The sequence below is a fragment of the Coturnix japonica genome, chromosome 18 (assembly GCF_054131305.1).
Source record: "Coturnix japonica strain WE chromosome 18, WE-NBRP24, whole genome shotgun sequence".
NCBI classification, from domain to species: Eukaryota; Metazoa; Chordata; class Aves; order Galliformes; family Phasianidae; genus Coturnix; species Coturnix japonica.
In genome coordinates, this window is record NC_140680.1 from 7,538,008 (window position 1) to 7,558,694 (window position 20,687).

Below are 20,687 nucleotides of genomic sequence, written 5' to 3' on the forward strand. Positions count from 1 at the left end.
CAGGCACTGCAGTGCATTCAGACTACTCCCTCCTCTTCCCTACAACTTAATGCCAAAAAAATGTTCATATGTAATAGTCATCAAGAAAAGGTGTACCCTGCAAGACAGATTTTTACAGGAGGAAAAAAAAATTAGTCTAGATTGGTTTGATTCCAATTGGTTGCAGAAGTCACTAAGTGTTACAGTCCCCCTGCATTGAATCATTCCCTTGGGAAGAGGGAGGTAGCCACAGCACTGAAGGCGTCTCATATAGGAAAAAATAAAGAGCATGCATTGAGGCGTTGCCCTTAGCAAGGATGACAGTATGACTGCACGAGCTGAGAGTCTTTGAACACCCTGTCTAATGAACATGCTTACAGACTTATCCTGTAACAACATGCTGGCTGGTAACACAAAAGTTTTGCTTGTAGCTTGTATTCAAGACATGCCCAAGTAATCTGCTTGACAGGTAATAAAACTTTGTGCTATTACCTTTAGCTTGAAGCTGAGTTCTTAAAATATCCTTTCCATATTGATCTGTGTTGAAATTAATTATGTTTTCCCACAAGCTGACATCTATAGCTAAAAACACGGTCTAATCAAACCCACTGGGGCTATGATGGCAGAAAAGAACCTTTACAACTCAGAACAGGCAAAACCTTCCTCCTGGTCTTTGACAGAGTGGCTTGGCTCCCTGTAGGGGGATAAGGGTTAAGTCTCATCACAAACAGCCAGAAGCCCTTACAGTCCACTAACAAGGAGGGGGGGAGATTACCAGGAGCTCCACATCTGTTATTGACAATGCTGATGAGCCTAATTGGCAACATGCAGCTGATCCCCTTGAAGCAGCAGGGGAGACAAACAAATAAAGAGCAAAAAGGTGGATAAGACACTTTGCGCAAGGCACCTCTGAATGCTTCTCTGGATAACCTGCTCTTGCAACTCGCTGGCCCCCTCTAGTAGGGGAGTGATTGAAGACTCAGGATGAAATGACAGCTCTGCAAACATGTTTAACCATAGGCATACATAAACATACAGGTGACCACAAGATTTGTCAAAGAGAAGGCCATTCTCCATCCTCCCTGTCCCACTAAAACAAGCATTCCCTTACCTGCCACCTCATTAGATATACCCTTTTGACTTACCAAAAAAAAAACAAATGTTTGTGACGATTTAAATATTTGTATCATAACAATATTCAGTTAAAAAGCATAACCTGTATTTTATTATTTTAAAATATCATCAATTAAGAGCATATTCTACTGGTTATGCTACACACAAAACAGGATATTCTTGTCCGCTATCAAAATACCAATCCCATCTAGCACAACATTGCATAGAACAAAAATCACTCGTTGCTGTTAGCTGCATTTTACATTGTAGAATCATGATAGTATCTAAAGAGCTGGAGAGGGGGAAAAATGCCATAAAATTAAATACATCTCAAGCTTCCATAATAACCCCAGCTCTTCTGTCATTTATAGAGTATTAGTCTAAGGAATTTTGATATTAAAAGTGTTCTTGATCACAAATAGTAACTACCCCACCCAACTGAATTCCCATTCAAGCCTCTTCCCCAGCCAAATCCCAATTGCCTAAATTTGCCTTCAGTGGCCATGAAGCATAACAAATTAAAATATGATTGAAATAGAAACGTCAGTACATGCCAGGAATATGCTGAAAGGATTGCTTAAGTGCTTAATTAGTGAGAGGTTACAGCTACACACAGCCTTTGTCAAGAGCAAAACTAGGTTTAAAAAGCAAACAAGGAGGTTCGGGTTGAGTACAGCTCACTCTAATACTCTCCCTGACTTACTTTGGCCACTGTGTCAGTGAGATTGATTTCTGTTTTCTAATTAGTTTTAATGCATTTGAAAGGCATTGTAAAGACTCTCAGAAGGCATCTTAAGCTTTTCATTAGCTTGTGAGGTCAGTATGTTCTCTCTGCACTAACAGAATAAAAGGGATGTAATAGAACAAGCTAAATCAGCTTCACACCCCTCTTGGATTTTCCCAGACTTCACATGCACCAGGTATTCCTGTATACCAGAACAGAAGCTGTCATTTAGTTCTCTCTTCCCTTTCAACTAAATGTAATCATTAGAAAGAAGACGTAGAATTTTGGCATTATGACTGTCATGGTTCTGTCTGGTATAGACAGAATTTTCCTCCCAGAAGCTTGTAATATGCCTCATTTGGGATTTGTGTTGAAAACAGTAGTGGAAGCATGCTGACATTTTCATTGTTGCTGAGCAGTGCTCTCACAGTGCCAAGAACATTTCCACTCCCTGTGCTGGTGGGGTTCTGGGGGTGCACAGGGCCAGAACAGCTGACCCAGACTGACCAAAGTGATACCTGACATTATAAAGCTCCATGCTCACCAAGTAAACCTGGAGGTACAGATGAAGGGGCAACATTGGGAGTGATAGCATTTATCCTCACAATAAACCCTTATGAATGCTGAGTTTCACTCTCCCAGGAGGGGCTGAACACCTGCTGCTGGTGAGAAGTGGCAAATGAAAGCACTGTACAGCTCCACCTGCACACACACCTTTTACTTTACCTTGTAAGCTACCTTTATCCGAACCCATGAGTATTCCCACTTCTAGATTTCCTATTCCCTCCCTCATCCCACCCCCACCTGGGGACAGGAGTGAGCAGCTGCATGGTGCTGAGTTGCCTGAAAGGTTACACCACAATGGCCCATATGATTATCGAGTATTACAAAAACCTGTCCAAATATAATTACAAACTGTTCAGCCAAAACATCCATCTCAGCTAGATTCGTAAAAGGCATGGCAAAAAAAAAAAAAAAAAGAAAGATGATGATGATTCATCTGCGCTTTCATTCAATGATGTTTTCAAGTTACCATACTGTTTTCTCTTAACACAAAATAACTGTCTAGTCAGATGTTAAAGGGAAATCCACATTAAGAAAGATATGTGCACAAACCAGACCTGCTTCTTTATTCAAGAGTTCTCAAGAGCTAATAAAGAAACAATTGAAGAAGGCTCCAACTTATGCCCTAGAATACTTCTTGAAAAGCATCTCTGCAGATTCTTCGTAGCTTCCTTAAGCTTTTTTTTCTAAAGCACACCTCACAGTCTGAAGTTCATTCACAAATTCTGTGAAAGCATAACTAGTATCCTTCCAGATGGCATTTGTCAACACATCCCAACGAGCTGAACTGCCACGAGAGCTGTTGCATCATTTGGGATAATGAACATCCCATCTTAAACGCCTCCAAAAAAATCCCCAGATCAAACTTGAATGCCTCATTTGCATGTTAAATAGCTTTTGATTTCACTTGATATTGGAATGCTTTATTTCATGAAAAAAATCCAAGATTTTAACTGTGTTCAGATTGTGGCCAGAGTTAAAAGAGCACTTAAAAACCAGCCTTGCCAAAAAGTTGATTACAAGCTCAGCTCCAGAACCCACAGGCACCTACTAGGCAATTGCATGGGCTCTCCATACTTCAGCTGGGGTTTTGCTAATCTCTGAAATCCACAAGTCACTTCAGTGCCTCTGCAGCCAAATAAATACAGTTCCTAAGAAGTATAGACCAATTCAGCATAATTTAACTCAAGAGGGCTGCTCTTCCGTTCTGGAAGGAAGACTGTGCTGAGTCTATCTCACATTTGAAATACCCAAGATCTCACCTACCTCTATAATTACAAAGATACAGAATCAAACTGTTCCTGTGTTGATAACATACACCTCCAAATCCTCTTAAGGCAGCAACACATAAAAATACCTTGACAAAACAGGTTTACAAGTGGACATTTTTACTCTCGCATGCATTTAATTGAATTCCTTGCCAATTCGTATGCCATGTAATAGATTTGTTTTACATCATCAGGAAACAAGCTTTTAAACATGTACTGTGCATTAAACATCCCATATATATTCAGCAGGGAAAGAAAAACATTTCTGGAAGAATACAGTAATTTTACAGTCTCTGATTTCTAATAAATTTTTACAGCAATCCTAAACTGCATTAGCAAGTTCAAGTTTATTCTCAGGCTTCTGCACAACATCCCTCAATGACATGTCAAATCTCTGCCAAGGCAGTTGAACTCCTAAAGCTGTCCTCATTGGCAGGAAACTTGTCAGATTAAATTGCCACCTCTTGTCAAGCAAAGATATATGATCTGATATCCCTCTGCTGATGATGACTCAAACTGTTGTTTCACTTTGGATGGATTATGAATCTCTAGTGCCTCCCGCTATAAGTGAAGATGTAGCTCATATTGAGAGGGGAAATATTGCTTGCTGATTACTTTAAACATGGTTTATTATAAAAACTGAAAGCAATTCTAGGTACTGGATTGTTTTACTTAGCCAAATGCACCAAAATAACGTAGAAACAATCTACCTGGGGAATAAACCCATGAAAACATTTTCATTGTTTCCTTCAAGTGTGGTATCCATAATCTGTTGCTGAATACTTATTTCCTGTTTCCAAACACTTTCTTAGTGAGTACTTTGTTAGTGCTACTACTTACAAGTTCCTAGCAGCAGATTTCTGTAAAAGAAGCAAACTAATGCACGTTCACTGTTACATATTATAAAGATCATGGAATAGAATTTAGCTCCATGTAATGTCTTTTACAATTGCCAAACATCCAACTGTTTCACCAAATTAAGAAATGAAAGCAAAGCAGCTGAAACTTGCATATCTGTTGTCTGTGTTCAAAACCATTATATGAATATGTAATTCACTACAAATCCAACTAGGACCACTTCATAGCACCTGAGAAGTCAGTGGAACTTCCAGTCAAGATTCTCCAGTACTATGAGCTGATCTCCATTTAAGAGTGTTCTAAGCTCGGGACGTGTGGAAGATGAAGAGGTCAGCTTAACCTCTTGTTTTCTAGACCATGGATTGTTAGTGGAAATGTACTGAATGCAGGTGTTAGAATATAAAAAGCTTGCTTAGAACAATACGCATGGATACACAAGACAGTATCATGATCATCACAATAATAAAGACATCTTCCATGCACAAGAACCCTGTGTCATGTTGCTATCTTGCTGCAGGGAGCAGCTAGCATCAAGTCTGGAACACATATCTGCTGCAACTGCTCTCATACTTCAGAATTTCTCATGATCCTGCTCTGTGTAAAGTCATGAGAAACAGACAGATTCACAGCACTTGCACAGTGCTTATAGTAGCCCAGTATCGACTGTACACCTTATGGGAGTCAAAGTCTGAGTCCTAAAAAACTCAAGTCTTTAGGAGGAGAACAGAAGTAAGTACCCTAAGTTTGTGCCAGTGTATCGTTCAAGTTTCATTTCTGTCAGTGTTTTTCAAACACCTACAAATTCCTACTATTGGCTTAATTATTCAAAACATACTCCAAAAAGTCTGATACCTAGGGATATTCTAATCAGAGTTCTTAACTTAGCCTGGTATACATAAGATGAAGAATGAAGCATTACTGACATATCTATACAAAGTCTTACTATCACTTAATAAATTGAATTTAAGCTCACAGAAGTTGTTTTGACACTCCCAAACCAATTAAAATAAAAGACAGAACTCAGAGGTCTTTACGTTAGAAACGTTTTAGAGGGTTTTTTCTCCATTTTAAAAATAAAAGTCATATCTCTAAATTGCAATTCTACCTATAGCATTAGAGTTCTAAACAAGGACTTACAAGCAACAGTTAGTGGTTAACAAAACCACAGGAAAAGAAATTGACTTCATAGTGACCTGAAAACACTGTAGACTCAATGTAGGCAGGAGGTGAAAATTGTTTAAAACAGAAAATCCTAATAGCATAGAGAACACTCCCTCAAGTTCTCTGAAGCACTAGAGCTGATTAGCACTTTGTTTCATCACCTGCTTTCAGGAACAGAGAACACCTACTCTGTTCTCTGTTCTGCAGTGGCTCCTTGTAGTGACTGGGAGCATTATTTCAGCCAATCATGTCCCAGAGAAAGCTGTTGAGAAGCCTAAGCTAATGCAGGACTGCATTCACAGCTTTTCCAATCCAGAGCAATAGATGAGTTGTTCAGAAAGATCAACAGACATCAGATTTAAGATGATACTGGAATTTCATTTTAGAATTCTATAAGATTCTGCAAGCTCCTCTAAGGCACTTGAATGGAAGTTAAAACTGTGAACAATCAACATAGAATAGAGCAGAATTTAAAACCAGTAAGATTAGATGTCAGGCAGTCATTTTAGATGTGTTCCAATTGAATCTGTGCTCAGTATTCTTTTTGTTTGGTTGGGGTTCTTGGAAGTGATCACAAAATGCTCAAGTATGGCTATTTTTTACCCACTTATAAATCTTAACTAAGTTATCTCTCTCATCTAACCTTTCCTGTGATCCTAGACCCCAGCTTAGATGATCCCATTATGATCTTCAAAGAATAAAGATACTAGGAAACTGAAGCTATAGACTAACATTACCTTATTAAAATCCTATTTACATGGAATTAACATAAATACAAGTTAGTAAACCATATGCTATCACATCTGCTCCTCTGTGTATTAATAACAAGACTGTCCCCTATAGGGCTCTGAAATTAATATGTATTAGAATATATTACAAAGTATTTGGATTCCCTCGACAATATAATTTGTAGCTAGACCATTTGTAAGCTTCTAGCCCAGAATTATTGCTGTTGCAGTATGCATCAGCTGCTTCTTCTAGTGTGATTAAAGTAAAACACCTGGCTCTTTTTTGCTATTAAAACTTTATGGAATCAATTTGCAAATACTCAGCTTGTTACATTTCAAGTATTTTTGAATTAGAAGTCCCAGAATATTTCAGTTCTTTGCCAACCACAGCATCGTTCTAGAGCTTTGTTTTCTGACTTGCAGGATACTTAATATGTCAGACACCGACAGTGTTTCCTAATTATATTATGAAAAAAAAAAAAAAAGAAAAAACTAACAGAACCCAAAGAGTTCCAACTCTGAAACTTGATAAGAGAGATGTATTCAGTTTTAATGGACAAGCATTCTCCAAATGTATGTTTCTTCACAATCCAAATAACGGACTGAGTTTTACTATTTCACACTATCACTGGCTATGTGACAAATCACACCTCACGACAACTCACAGAGGGTTATCACAACCACCTTCTCTATCCCACAACAAACAATGTAACAGCTCCATTTTCATACTTGCAAACCTTAAATCATCCTCTCCCACCCAAAGAAGGCAGTAAAAAAAAAAATAAAAAAAAAATAACCAAAATATGCAGCTCCACTTCAAATGAGACCAACAGCATTTTGATCATGGTCATTGCCAGGAAAGCAGCTGCTTCACACCTTTTAGTGGAGAAAAGAAGGCTCTCAAAATACCAGTATATCTGATGTCTCTGAGCATGGCCCACTTAATTCTTCCATTTGTTGTAAGTAGAAGATAAAAGAACAGAATCCATATAAAGGAAGCACAAAAACATATTTGCATCACACTTGCTTTCCACAAAAATGGAACACCTTCAGCTCCTCCACTAAAATTAAATTAATCCTATCAGGTGTCTATTACTTGAGACCAGAAATCCTTTACCATTGCTTTTTTTTTTCCCCCCTCAAGTAATAAGGACTACACTCACAACACCACTCAACAACTCTTCTATCTTTCATGAAGTACAAAACAAAAAGCATGGAGAAGGAAAAAAACAAAAAACAATGCCACCTTGATGTGAGCAGATCACTTAGGCCAAGCCAGAGTTGAAATACAATGCTTCACTGACTGCAAGGAGCATCCAGGCTAGAGGACCACTGCCATACTCCTAGCAGTCATTTTGAGAGAAATGAACCCAGAGGGAAAACCAGAGCCAGCATGGAACCAGAGAAGCTGCATCAGCCAACGTAAGCACAGATGAGCACATCAGGTTAACCACTGTATTTTCTCCTGCTATGTCGGGACTTGTCCATGGCTGCATGGACACCACCTCACCTTAAAGCCTCATTCATTACACATGAATCATCCTCAAGATCTCTTTTTTTGATATTTCTTATGAAGCTCCCCAACAAATAATCCAGATTTTACAGAGATACTTAAACTCAGCATTAACCATGACAGCTCTCACAACCTAACCTGTGCCTCAGGCACACACTAGGACTGTTAAATACAGGAACTAACCCCCACACAGGCTGTACACCACAACCACACTGCCCTAGATAACTCCATTACCAAAACCCTGACTTAATTTATTACAGAAAAATAAAGCAAGAACTGAAGAAAAACACCTGCTCCCCTCTTAAGAGCACCTTTTAAACCAACAATAAACTCTAGCAAATTAAATTAGAACTAATAATCATCACTGTTTTTACCTGAGCAACAGGGAGCTATTTAGGTTTTCTTTCTTGGATCAACACTGACAAACCAACAGTACAGTTGAAGTCTCTCCAGGCAGATCCCTTCTTAAAACCAATTAAAGGTCACACCCAGCTGTGGGGCTCAGCATCGACCCTGTAGCCATCAGCCCCTAAGTGAGGGGTGGGCCAAGCTGGCACCAGTACCACACTGAGGGCTGCAAACACCAGCAGACCACCCCCTACACAGAGTACTCTTGGCTTGAGGAGGTGGGTCAAAATAAACCAAACTCAATCTATATTAATCTTAAGATAAAACCTTATGCTACCAAGCTGCTTATAAATAGAAATGTTCAGCTTAATACTGAACACCTGCTGTTCCACACTAATAGCACACTGTTGTCTGTGCCTTCACACACCTGTGGCTTCTTTGTTTTCCAGCTGAAGGGAGAGTCCATTTAAGTTTTCTTCTTGTTTCTGAAATAGTACAGTAAAATCCTACTGCTGATTTCTGTTCTGTGGTTAATTTTAAAGTTGAACTTGATAACTTCTGAGAACATAAAGCTATGTGTTTGTAAATTAGGACTATGTTTTGTTATTGGCTGTTTTAAAGTTCACATTTCCTGAAAATGCTTCTGAAAAGAACAATTTTAAATGACACAGATGTTTTGGATAACTATGAATGCTTCAGATCAAGAGCTGTATTTCCTTATACTAGGCTTTACATGGAGGTCCTACCCAGCCTCTGTTTACAGCTGGGGAAGAAGAGGCTCAGCAAGGAGGCACATATGGCCTCATTCTCACAAATAGTTTTAGACAGTGATAGGGAAAAACATACAGGATTAATTACTTTATTTTTACTGTATGGGCATACTTTTGTTCTGCCACAACTGAGTTGGGCAGTAGGAGGACTGGAAGGCATGCAGACATGATTTCAATGTTTTTTAAATTTGGAACTAGAATCATTATGCTTCTTGATCATGCACATTATGTTAGGTCCCAGAATGGATCAGACAGCTGCATAAAGTACTATACAAACACATGAGCTCTAGACCTTCTGATGTGCAATTTCATGTTGCCTTCAACATTTCCTTTGTTTTTGCATTTTCATTGTTTGAGCTTTTATGGCACTGAGCTCTTAAGTCTCTCATTATTTTCTAACTTCAGACACACATCTAACATTTTTTTCCAGTCAGGATTTTTTCAGATCAAGAGTAAACCCACTGAGCTCTGAGGTTCAAAGTAGTGATCACTACAGGTTGCTCAGTTATAGACCAGTGACCCTTTTAAATAGTATCCACATGTAATTAATATAGGCATGTCTTAATAAACCATATGCTCATTCAGCTGTTCTCTGCTGTATTAATAACAAGGCTGTCCCTTAAGGGACTCCAAAATGAATGTATATTAGACATATGTATCCTAATAACCAGAAGGTAACACAGTTGTACTTCAGTTATGTTAGAGAAGTATTAAACACAACATTATTTTAATGACTTTAACAAAACATATGTGCCTATCCACTCAAAAAAATGTAGTTTATGAAACTGAGGATAAGTTGAACACTGGAATAATAAAACCTGTACAAATGCCCTTCCCTTCCATTACAGTTACAAGTGGGATTCATGGTAGTATGTTTTTCTAAAACTGGTACAAGTCCTCTTACCTTGAGAAAGAGAAAGTGGCTGTAAGGCAAAGTGCAGCATAAAATCTCTGAAAACACCAGATGATTTCAGATTTAATTTGCCATTTATCATTGCTATGTGACATGAATTATACCAGGGTGCTACTCTTAACAGTGAAATTTTGCTATGTGCACACCTAGTACTTCCTTCAGCAGTAGCTGCATTAGTGATATCTGCTCTGTCCGTGATCAAGTCCATAGCTATCCTGAATGTAATGAACCTGGATGAACAATTCCTGAATAACGTTTTTTTATACTGTTTTCCACAAATGACTTCTCATCCCAATGCCATTTTTAAGTACAGACACACATTGAAAATCCACGTATTGAGCAACAGAGAACCTGTATTAATATTTTGTAGAACATACAAATAATGGGCGGATATTTGATGAAACCTGAAAATGTCATTCCACCCTTTATACAGCTCCGCTGAATATGATACGGCTCACAGAGAAGCTCAATGTTACAGCTCCAGTACTCTGAGCAGATGTGATCCCCACCTTACAAGATCCAGTGATAGTTACAATACACTTGTTGTTATGCAACAGATAAAAAACAGCTATTCTTTAACTGCTCATTAAATACCAAAAAAACAATAACAACAGCAAAAAAAAACCAACACATACTGTTTGGCAACAAACAGTAATTAATTGTTAAAAGGGGAAAATTACGAGCAGTTCTCCAGATAAAATGCTTTTGTTTAATTCATAACAATTGTTGTAAACTTCAGATGAAGATGCAAGAATCATACAATAATGAAGCCTAACTATTCTGATCAAAACAACTGTAGCAGGTTAAACATCTCCACTGGGCTAACTTAGCTGAATTGAAATGTCTGTTCTCAATTGCTTGTTTCTGTGTTGTGCTTTCAGCAGCTGACATGAGGTAACTTCTTTTCCTGAAAAAAGACAAAACATTTCTGCCAACTGAGGTGACATTGTGTTCATTCAATAATGATACAAGGCCCTGAGGTTCTTCGGCAAGAAAGATAACAAAGAAAATCCTCATTAACTAACTGCAGAAGAATGAAGGTCAACCCACAGAGAGAATTGCATGCTCACATGTCAGTTAGAACATTTGTTCTTCATTAATTCTTTAAACCCAAGCTGGGATATCATCTAGCAGCATTTTAATGTCCTATACAGCAGAAACAACTCTTAGAATGGTGTTTTCTTTGTAATATATTTAACAGGCCATTTTTAGAAGCATTTGACTTCACATCACTGGACACTATTAATGATTTAGGATAATATAATACAGAAATAAAAATGTGCACATTTCAATATGAAATATATTAGAACTGCTGTAATATACTATAAGAAACTTTTTTGTTTGTTTTTATTTCATTTACATGCTAAAATCAAAGATATCTGAGTTATAAGAAAGAATTTTGGAAACTGCCTAATAATTTCTGCTTTATGCAGGTTGAGCCTTCAAGAAACAGCAAGGCTTAATCTTGTTTCAAAACTCCAAATGTTTTGGCCTCATACTGTGACATATTATTGCTTGTATTGGTGTTGTCTGGCTTCTCATTAGAAAACAATTTTACAAGCAGAAAAATATTGGAGAGGGGAATGAAAAGCATGCACATTTTAACAGAATGTCCTGCTATTGTTTCTTCCAAATCCTCTATGAGATACCTTAAATGTCTCTTCTCACCAATCTTATCTGATACCGACATATTACCCAATGAATGCTGTGAAAACAAAGAAGCATTCTTGTTTCTCAGCTAAATGTTATTGATTTGTTTAGGTTTTAATCTCCAGGGGAAGTTAGATTCCTTGGTCAGTGCAGGACCCCAGCCCTGTCTGAACAAATTCAGGAAACAGTTCTTGTCCATGAGATGTGACTGATTAGCATGACCTCTGCTCGAACATTGAATAAAAAATACCATGTGATTCATTGCCTACATTTTCAAATTTGAAATCTGGTAATGTTATAAGAAGAAAGTAGACAATAAGATTTTAAAATAACATAGAAGTAAGGGGCCTGAAACAGAACTAAAAACTTCAAATTTAATTCAACTCTGCTGTTCTACTCCAAAAGAATAGCAAAGCAAAATGTCTATTTGCATCACGGATCATGAAGCTGGCTGTAGCCCTGAGTGGATTTGTCTAAACAGCTTTTAAAATGATCCCATCCAAACTTGTCCACTATGAAATCTTTAGTCCAATAGCTTTGCTTCTGTTGTCAGGCAACACTATAAATATAATGTTTCTTTCTACACCTGTACACCTGTAGAGTTCTCATGCTTGTTCCTTCTCTGAACAGCCCAGTCGACTATTACTGTTCTCCACATCTTTTAATAGGAAAGCAGCAAATTAAATGCTGCTCTCTCTTCCCAAACTTATCCTGATAGGCTTGATCCTTGAGCCACCCTGCCACATCTACTTCACTACAAGATGCATGACACAGTCAAAAAAAGAGCAGCAGCAGTATCCTAGTGCCCTTAGTATCCTGTGCTTTTCCCTTTCCTAGACAGAAAATGACACATTATTTCTGTCTCAGTATTCTCCTCCACTGCTGCCTAGTGTCTTCAGTATGTGGGCAGACTCTCTTCTGACATCTGCCCTTCCACAGTAGAATGGCCAAAACACTCTGGAACAGAACAGTGAGGTACAGAACAGGTCAGTGAGGTACTTGTCCTTGCTACTCTATCATACACTAATGGACAGTGTACATTTATATAATAATGGATACTAAGCCAAATAAGTCAAGAAGTATAAAAATTAATGATGGAATAAAATTACCATTATTTTTAGGCAATATGTCCTTCTTAAATGCCATTTTTACATTCCTTACATTTCTGCCATAATAAAATTGATGGGAAAAAAAAAACTCTCATTATGTCCTAATTTATAAGAAGAGAACTACAGCAGATATGTAGCTTACACCTTCTGTTCCAGTCTTATTTCTTTACTCCAGCCTAATGGTGATCAATGAGATAGCTCTACAAAAGGGAAGATCCCTACATAGAGGATAGATGAAACAGTTGCCTACAGCAGAGATACAGAAGCTTCCTTAATTTCCTCCCTATGCTTGCATGATTTAGGCACAGGATTTGGTTTACCCTCTTCTGTGATGAACAATTACAAAGTAATGTCTAGTCTACTTAGCAAATGGTGCAATTTCCTCTTTCACTTTTCATTTATTTATTTTATAATGAAGAAAGAGCTCTCAGAGTGAATGAGCAATTACCTAGCTCTTCCTCTGGGATCTCTCTGAAAGTAAGGAACAGAAGCACTCAGACATGATTCCAGTCCACCTTTGCTATCATCCAGCAGCAGAGTCAATTTGAAAAGCTTCTGACATATCCAAAGGTCTCACAGGCTCTCACATGAGTTAAGTGCGTTAACGCATTCTTAATTAAAAGAAAAGATGCAAAGTTCCTATTGAATATACCCAGTAATATCAAACAGATAATAGGTGTGTCAAAGTCCACACTCTAAAGATTATTAAAAAAAAAAAAAGAAAAAAAAAAGAAAAAAAAAAGGATTTCTTTAATATCCTGAAATTTTTAAAAGAGGTTGTGAACTTTACTGTGAAAACGCCAATTATTAAGCATACCTTGGGCAGTATCAGCTGAAGTTATGTTTTTAGGTTATTTGATCTGTATTTGGATGAAAGCATACAGCACTAAGCTTTTTTGTTTGGTGTTTATTTGTGTTTTTGTGGAGGAGTAGATACAAAGTTAAATGGTGAAGAAGAAAAGAAAACAAAACCTTGTTCAGAGACAGGAAGTTACAAACATCAGTTGTCTCTAAATTACCAATTTTCTGTATTGGAACCTGCTATTCTCTAGCCAATCAAGATGCAAGCCTCTCCATAGTGAATAAAAGCTTATTTTACTTCTGTGAAAATGTAAGTGGAAATAACATTCTCTTGTTATTTGCTTAGATTATAATACAGACCACCAAAGCAAAAGAAAATGTAAGGATTTTTCTTAGGAGATAACAGCATTCCATGTTACATTACTAGATGGGAATATGGATCTCATGGAATTTTTATATTAGGAAAGAAAATATGTTTATTCTACACACTGAGACAAATTCTCAATTGTCGTGCCATTTCAACATAGCTATACAGTGGAAATTTAGAAATACTACTATCCAAATCTGCTACAGTATACAGCCTGCTGAGTAAGATACAAGACAGTAAAGAAAGTATCAGTTCTACTTCACACATATTTAAAGAGATTGGAGGAATAAGTATTAAGCTTTAGAAAATCCTAGTCAGTGCGAGGCCTTTGTATACAAATATTACACTACCTTGTGTTATTGGGAAAACAGATTTTTTTCCTCTTCCATCAAAGTTCATTTATTTAGAAATTACCAGATTATTAGAACTGCTATCTTAGCTCTTGCATTTAATTTTCAATCTGCATTACATTTTGATATCCTAGTGGCAGACAGAGAGGTGGATGTTTCCATGTCTGTAGCTTCCAGTTCTGTAAAATGAATCTCAGTGTGAAAAATGAAGATTAATGGACTTCATAATCATTTTGTTCTGCTAAAGCCAATTTGAATAAAGCAGAAAAAGAGATCAGATATGAAAACAGCTTTGGATAAAAATAAGTATTGTACATAATTGTGAGCTCATGCAGAAATTGTCATTTTATTTTCTCTCATGACTGTGTGAAGCATCATTCCCATAGGCATGCTGGATTTTCATGATGTACTCTTTCAAACCGTTAGCTACACAACTTGCAGCAAAACATCTAAGAAATGAAATATAGACCAGCTCACTGCCATTTTGAGCAGATGATTCTAAAGATTCCATGTTCATGTTGATCATTTAATAGCTATTTTATTTCTGTACTTCAAGTGAAGGGTAGGATGGTTTAGTTTAGGATAGATGTAGCAATGATGACCCCCAGTTGTCCACTCTGTCCTTTTCTGAGGAAACTCATCTGCTTCTTTTGTAGCCCTTTAAGGGTAACACAGGTCAGAGTTTGCTTTTGAATTAGCTCAGTGTATAAAGATACCTAAAAAGATAAAGATTGCCTCAGAAAAGCCAGTCCAGCACTGACTCAATGGAAAATGTTTCGTGTTGCTGCAATGTCAGTTTAAAATTCATCCTCTGCATTCTACTTTATTTTTAACTTTGCCACCGTATCTGTTATCATGCTGCCCTGGCATGTTGAACAAGACCCTCCAGTAATCATCTGGGGAATGCTACACATTACAAATATATGCAGCAGTACACTACACCATGTAGGAAATACTGCAGCATCAACTCTTTACTGAAATCCTGCAAAATCTCCCTTTCCCTTCAAGCAAAATAACATAGAAACCATAACATGCAGTAAGTATAATTTAAAGTTTTGTGACTGCTGGCTGAACACCAGCCCATGAGAATGATAAATATTTTACTATTTCCAGCATCTGGCACTAGCAAAACTTTTATTTTTAATTTATGTTCAGTGAGTTGACATCACCTCAAATAACCTGCAATACTCAGATGTTTCATTTCGCAATAGAAACAGAAAATGATACACAGTTTTTAAAATATGCAAGAGATGCCACAGCATCCTGCCCTGGAGATGGACTATTGCCAGCCTCGTCTTTGGCTGCCTTACCTTGGAAATCATTTGGTACCACTTTTTCATGTCAGCAAGGTGACACTGCAATGTGAATATCTGCACAGACATGGCAATAGATGCAAAGAAGGACTTAAGGTTCTGTACTTTGCAGAAAAGGAATCATTTGTTAGACCAGCTATCAGTTCACTGTGTAAAAAATTACCCATTTTTCTGCAACTGTGTTCTGTACTGTAGAGAAGGTAAGATCTTTTCCTTCTCTTTGTCCATTTAACATAGAATTCTTTAGAAGGCAGGATTTCCTCACCACAAATATGCAAGAAATGCCTTTAAAAAACATTATAATACAAATAAGACATGAACAATCACCAGACAGTACTAAAATACTTCATACAAAAGCTGGGCAGGTACATGAGGAAGCCCAAGTCCATTTTATACTGCAGGAAAAGCTTCAACTGGTTCTAAACAATTCTTCTGAGAAGTGCAAACTGTAGCCATTAACTGCAGTCTTTTGCTGTGTCTGTATTAGCCGTGGTGCAGCATACTTTATACCAAATGATTAACACTTACCTATAACACATACGTAGATAAAAGAAGTATACTTGTGAACCTTCTGAATACATGGGCACTTAGAAATAAAAATACAAACCTTCCTAACTTTAATTTGAAAATTACCTGAGGCTGTATAAAATCAAGCGTGTGAACTGCAGCTCAGTGCTAGCAGAGATAAATTGCAGAAGTGTCTGACCTCGCTAACCATGACTGTGATATCTGATGGAATCAAAATCCATGGCTGACAAACTCCTCAGGATAAAAAAATGGCACATCAATTCAAGGAGGTGTCAATAGTTATGAAAAGTGATTAAAGAAAAGTAAGACACCATTAAATATGGCACAGATGTAGAATTGTATTCTAATATAGAGATTTTTTTGAAGTTTTTCAAGAAGCATTGGTGGATCAATAAAGAATAGAACTAATCTGTAAAACACTGGGAAATGTGAAGCTCAGCCTTTCATCTGTCTTGCACTCATGGTGTTGCACTGTGTCTATCAGGGATCTGATAGCACTGCATGATGTTGCTACTGCACCATCTGTGCAGAAAATGCAGACCTAAACTAAAGGGAAGTGCTATAGGAATGGAGCAGAAATTTTAGCTCAGTGCTCCTTTTTAAACATGGCAGCAGAGGGGCAATCTGACACCACAGCATCTGACATAGAAGTGCATGTGAATCAGAGGTATGGAATTGAATTCCTTTGTGTGGATAAAAGCACTCCCATTGACATTCATGGACACCTGCTGAACATTGATGGCGAACCAGCAGTGGATGTGAGCACAGTGAGGAGGTGGTGATCTGTTTCAGCAGAAACAACAGCAGCAGTGGTCACCTCCACTGGGGTTGACTTCTTACAAGTGCAGCAAGCAGGTTTCTGTTCATCACTGGCAAAAATACACAGCTAATAGTAGTGACTATGTTGAAAAATAGTGTTTTGTAGCTTAGAATATACTCTATCAGTGTTATTCTGATTTTTGTATCTACTGCAGTTTCAATGGAAATAAAAAGAAAGCACTACTTTCAGAACGACCCATGTATATTTGAAACAAGTTTCTCACTCACACAGGTCCCTTACATTAGGCATCAAAAATTATTTTATAATCTTATTTTGAATTAACACAGATAGCATAAAAAGACAGAAATCAGTGTTGCTATTACAGAATAAACATGTTTTTTTCTTCCTACTGAGGAATCTGGTAAAGTAACCTAGTTCAAAATTTTATCCTTCACTGAATGAACTTCTTAGCAGATGAGAAAAAAAACAGTATTATCCAACAAAGCAACCTGAGGGGCATCTGGATGGGAAGGCATGGAATCAAAGTCTAAATTTCTATAAGTCTTTAAATACATATAAATAAAATAAGTACATGGTTCCTTCTTTTTTTTTTTTCCCAGTGTATTCTTTGAAGATGAGAGCATTGCTAGGCAGTCAGTTAATTATTTTCCTGTGTGTATTATCACCTGTTTGTCAATGAGTACATTCAAGTTCTAAAGGAGAGATGGATTACGAGTAAACTAAGTCTTATTTTCATGAGTAACATAAATAAGAGTGCATGTGAGGAAAAAAAAATAAGTATACACTATGAAAAGTATGCTAAATGTAGACAAAGAACTCAAATCTCCATTCATTCTGCCAGCTTGGATGACACAGATTTCTAACCAAATTTGACATAACTAATAACCACAATTTTACAGACCACAAAAGTACTTTAAGTCGCCTTTCAACATTGTTCTGACTCATGGGGGAATATGATTTTTCATGTAGTAAGCAGCAACTCAGAGATTTTATTTCTACTTAGATCTCAGTGTTTCATTAAACCTGAAGCACATTCCAGTGTTATTTTCTGCAGGAGACAACAAGCCAAGAAATCCATTATTTACCTATTTGTAATCATGGCTCTTTTGTAAGCATAATCACACCTTATTCATATTTTCTCATTTCTCTGGAAATACATTAAGAAGAATTAGACTTGTTCATGGTTATACTCCAAAGGAACAGCAAGTGAAAAGGGAATAATGACCAGATTTGAGGATGTCTGTCAATTCTTAAGGCAAGATTGCTACCAAAAACATTCTCTATACAATTCACAGATTATTTTTGGTGTGTTGCCCATTTTATGAATCATCTATTCTCCTATTTTTATTAATATTGTTGACTAGCTACAACAGGTGACATTTTTATCCCCTTAGGCTGTCCATTATCCAAATGAAGGGCCATCTGGAAAGGGATTCTGTTCACTGAAAAATGTGACAGAGCTGATGGCTTTTTAACTGCAAGTCATCTATGATTGCTGGTAAACACTGAAAATTAGCATTGATCCCCCTCAAATGAAAAAAACAACAACAATAAAGTACTTCAGACAGGCTTATGGAAACACCTTCTTGGCAGATGTGCATGCTAATTAATAATTGTAGATGGCAACCCTTCCTCATTTTTGTAAATTAATGCCAGTTGAATTCTCTAAAACAAATAAACAAGACTACAGATGGGGCAGCTACTTGTATATGCCCAACACAGCATATGTAGATTAGGAAATGAGGTGGGCATGAAATCTCTGCCACACTATAACACAGGTAGTAGACAAGCACCATTACCATAACCTGCCACACTGAGAAAATCAGATAGCTCATCCTTTTGCCCTACCAGGTTACATTCTGGGAGGGCTTCCAAAACTGGAGGTAGATGCCACATTACCTCTCATTTTGAAGACATTCAGTACAGAGAGTAGCACTGGGACGAAGTTGAGAAATAGTCATACATTCTGGCATAGGTGCAGAATAAGACAGAATAAGGTGCCATTTGAGTGTCAATAAATCCCGTCATGTTTTTTACCACCAGAAGAAGATCTGTAATTGGAAGTTCAAATATAACCCACTATTTGTATTCAAACAGCACGGTTTCTTCTAGAATGATGAAAACGCATCTGTAATGAGTATACCTGCCAAAATAATTTGGAAACTGCTCATTGGCTATGATGGAATGGAATCAAGCTATCCAAGACCATCCCCTAAAAGGCTTAGATAGAGTCTGACATATCCTGACAAAACTGAAATCCACTATGAGCACCAGCTGTTAAGATCAGAAGTAACAGAAAATAGTTTCATAGTTGAAAATATTGTCTGAACTGAAATACTGTCATTAACATTTTTTTATGAAACTGTGAAACATTTAGTAATTAAACAAGCATTCGTGCAATTTCAATTAGACATTAGACACTATCTGAAAATGTTTTGTTTTTTGGTTTTTTTTTTGTTTGTTTTTTGTTTTTTCAATTTGTGATCAAAACAACCATATTTAATATTTCCTCAAGTATTTTAGGCTACCACTGGAAGTATTAGAAAATTACAACAAACAACAGCACTAAAAAAAAATTTCACAATATCTTGTGGCCTCAAAATACATTAAAACTATTATTACTTTCACTTAAAAATTTATACCCACCAGAACCTATGATGACAATATCCTACTTTCTCATATTGGTAACCATACATGCCACACTTTTTGCATCTGATGCTATCTTAGTGAGTGCCTGAAGTTCAAGTGACAAAAAGTTGTGCACTCTTCATTTAGCATGTGTGTGTCACATAGAAAGAAAGAGACAAAGAAAAAAAAAAAAAAGAAAAAGAGAAGAGCAAAAAGAATAAAAGAACAGAAGAAAGAAGAAAATCCACAGTATTAATGCTGAGGTTTTTCAATGTATCGGCAAATAAAAGTAACAGACTTTGTTTAGAGCACAAAACATAGAAGAGTTTTTAAAGTACTGTTCTGCACAAGATAGCAAACGGCAAAATCAAATTACTGTCTGCTTGTCTAACACGAAGAAAGTATTATCAACAAACATCCTGCCGGTAGGAGATAAGATACTGGAGAATAAGTACTGTAAAATGTTTTATCATGCAACTAACACTGATTAGGTAATTTGGACATTTCATATTTAATAAAAAACTATTTAAATCAGGAATCATCAAACCTTCATTGACGGATCTTATTTATGCTGTGTATGTCTCCATCAATTTACTGAATTCTCACAGTTTTTAAGAATTCTTCTAAAATGAATGGAGCAAGTTAAATACTTACTATTATTTTTAAATTAAATCACACAACTGGTGCAAATAAAAGGAAACTTCCTGGAGCATTCCTTAATAATGGGGAAAGCAATTGGCTTGCAGAACACTTGACTTGTTTTTCCACAGCAGATTTGAACTGGGTTGTAATGTAATGTATCAAAAATAATTTCTGGTCCTCTCTGATATCACAAATCATAAGCTGTATAAAGCAACATGAGCAATCAAAAACCCATTTGAGCTGTGATTCACATGTACATGTGCTGAGAGATGGTGCTGCTCAGTGCTCTATAATCAGGACAGCAAACATTTTTCATTAGTTTCCCATTTCATTAAAGCTGTGAAAGGAGAAATTGAATCAAATACAAAAAGAATGATGTTAGTATATAAGGCCAACATGTTCTTTAAGTCAAAATTTTAACAACCTTTGTGTGTGTGTATGTATTTATGCAAATATATTTGCTCTCAACTTCTGAGCATACGATATTTCATAAAGCAATCATGGAAAAGGATTAAAAGGAAAAAAGGAAAAAAGGAAAAGGAAAAAAGAAAGGTCTCTTTCTTCCCCCCAAGAAAAGGT

The 20,687-nt window shown here is 36.9% G+C and overlaps 1 protein-coding gene across 6 annotated transcripts in view; it reads right to left on the minus strand.

Annotated features, from left to right (window-relative positions):
• The window catches only part of TENM2 (teneurin transmembrane protein 2), a 1,410,959-nt gene that overhangs the window by 1,221,983 nt on the left and 168,289 nt on the right, over window positions 1-20,687 (minus strand). The window contains exon 1 of one of the 6 annotated variants that reach the window (XM_085518798.1): window positions 8,283-8,443. The exons of the other annotated variants lie outside the window; for them this stretch is intronic. The gene's annotated coding sequence lies outside the window, so the exon portion shown is untranslated. Of the gene's footprint in view, window positions 1-8,282; window positions 8,444-20,687 lie in introns of those variants that run through there. 6 annotated transcript variants of the gene reach the window in all.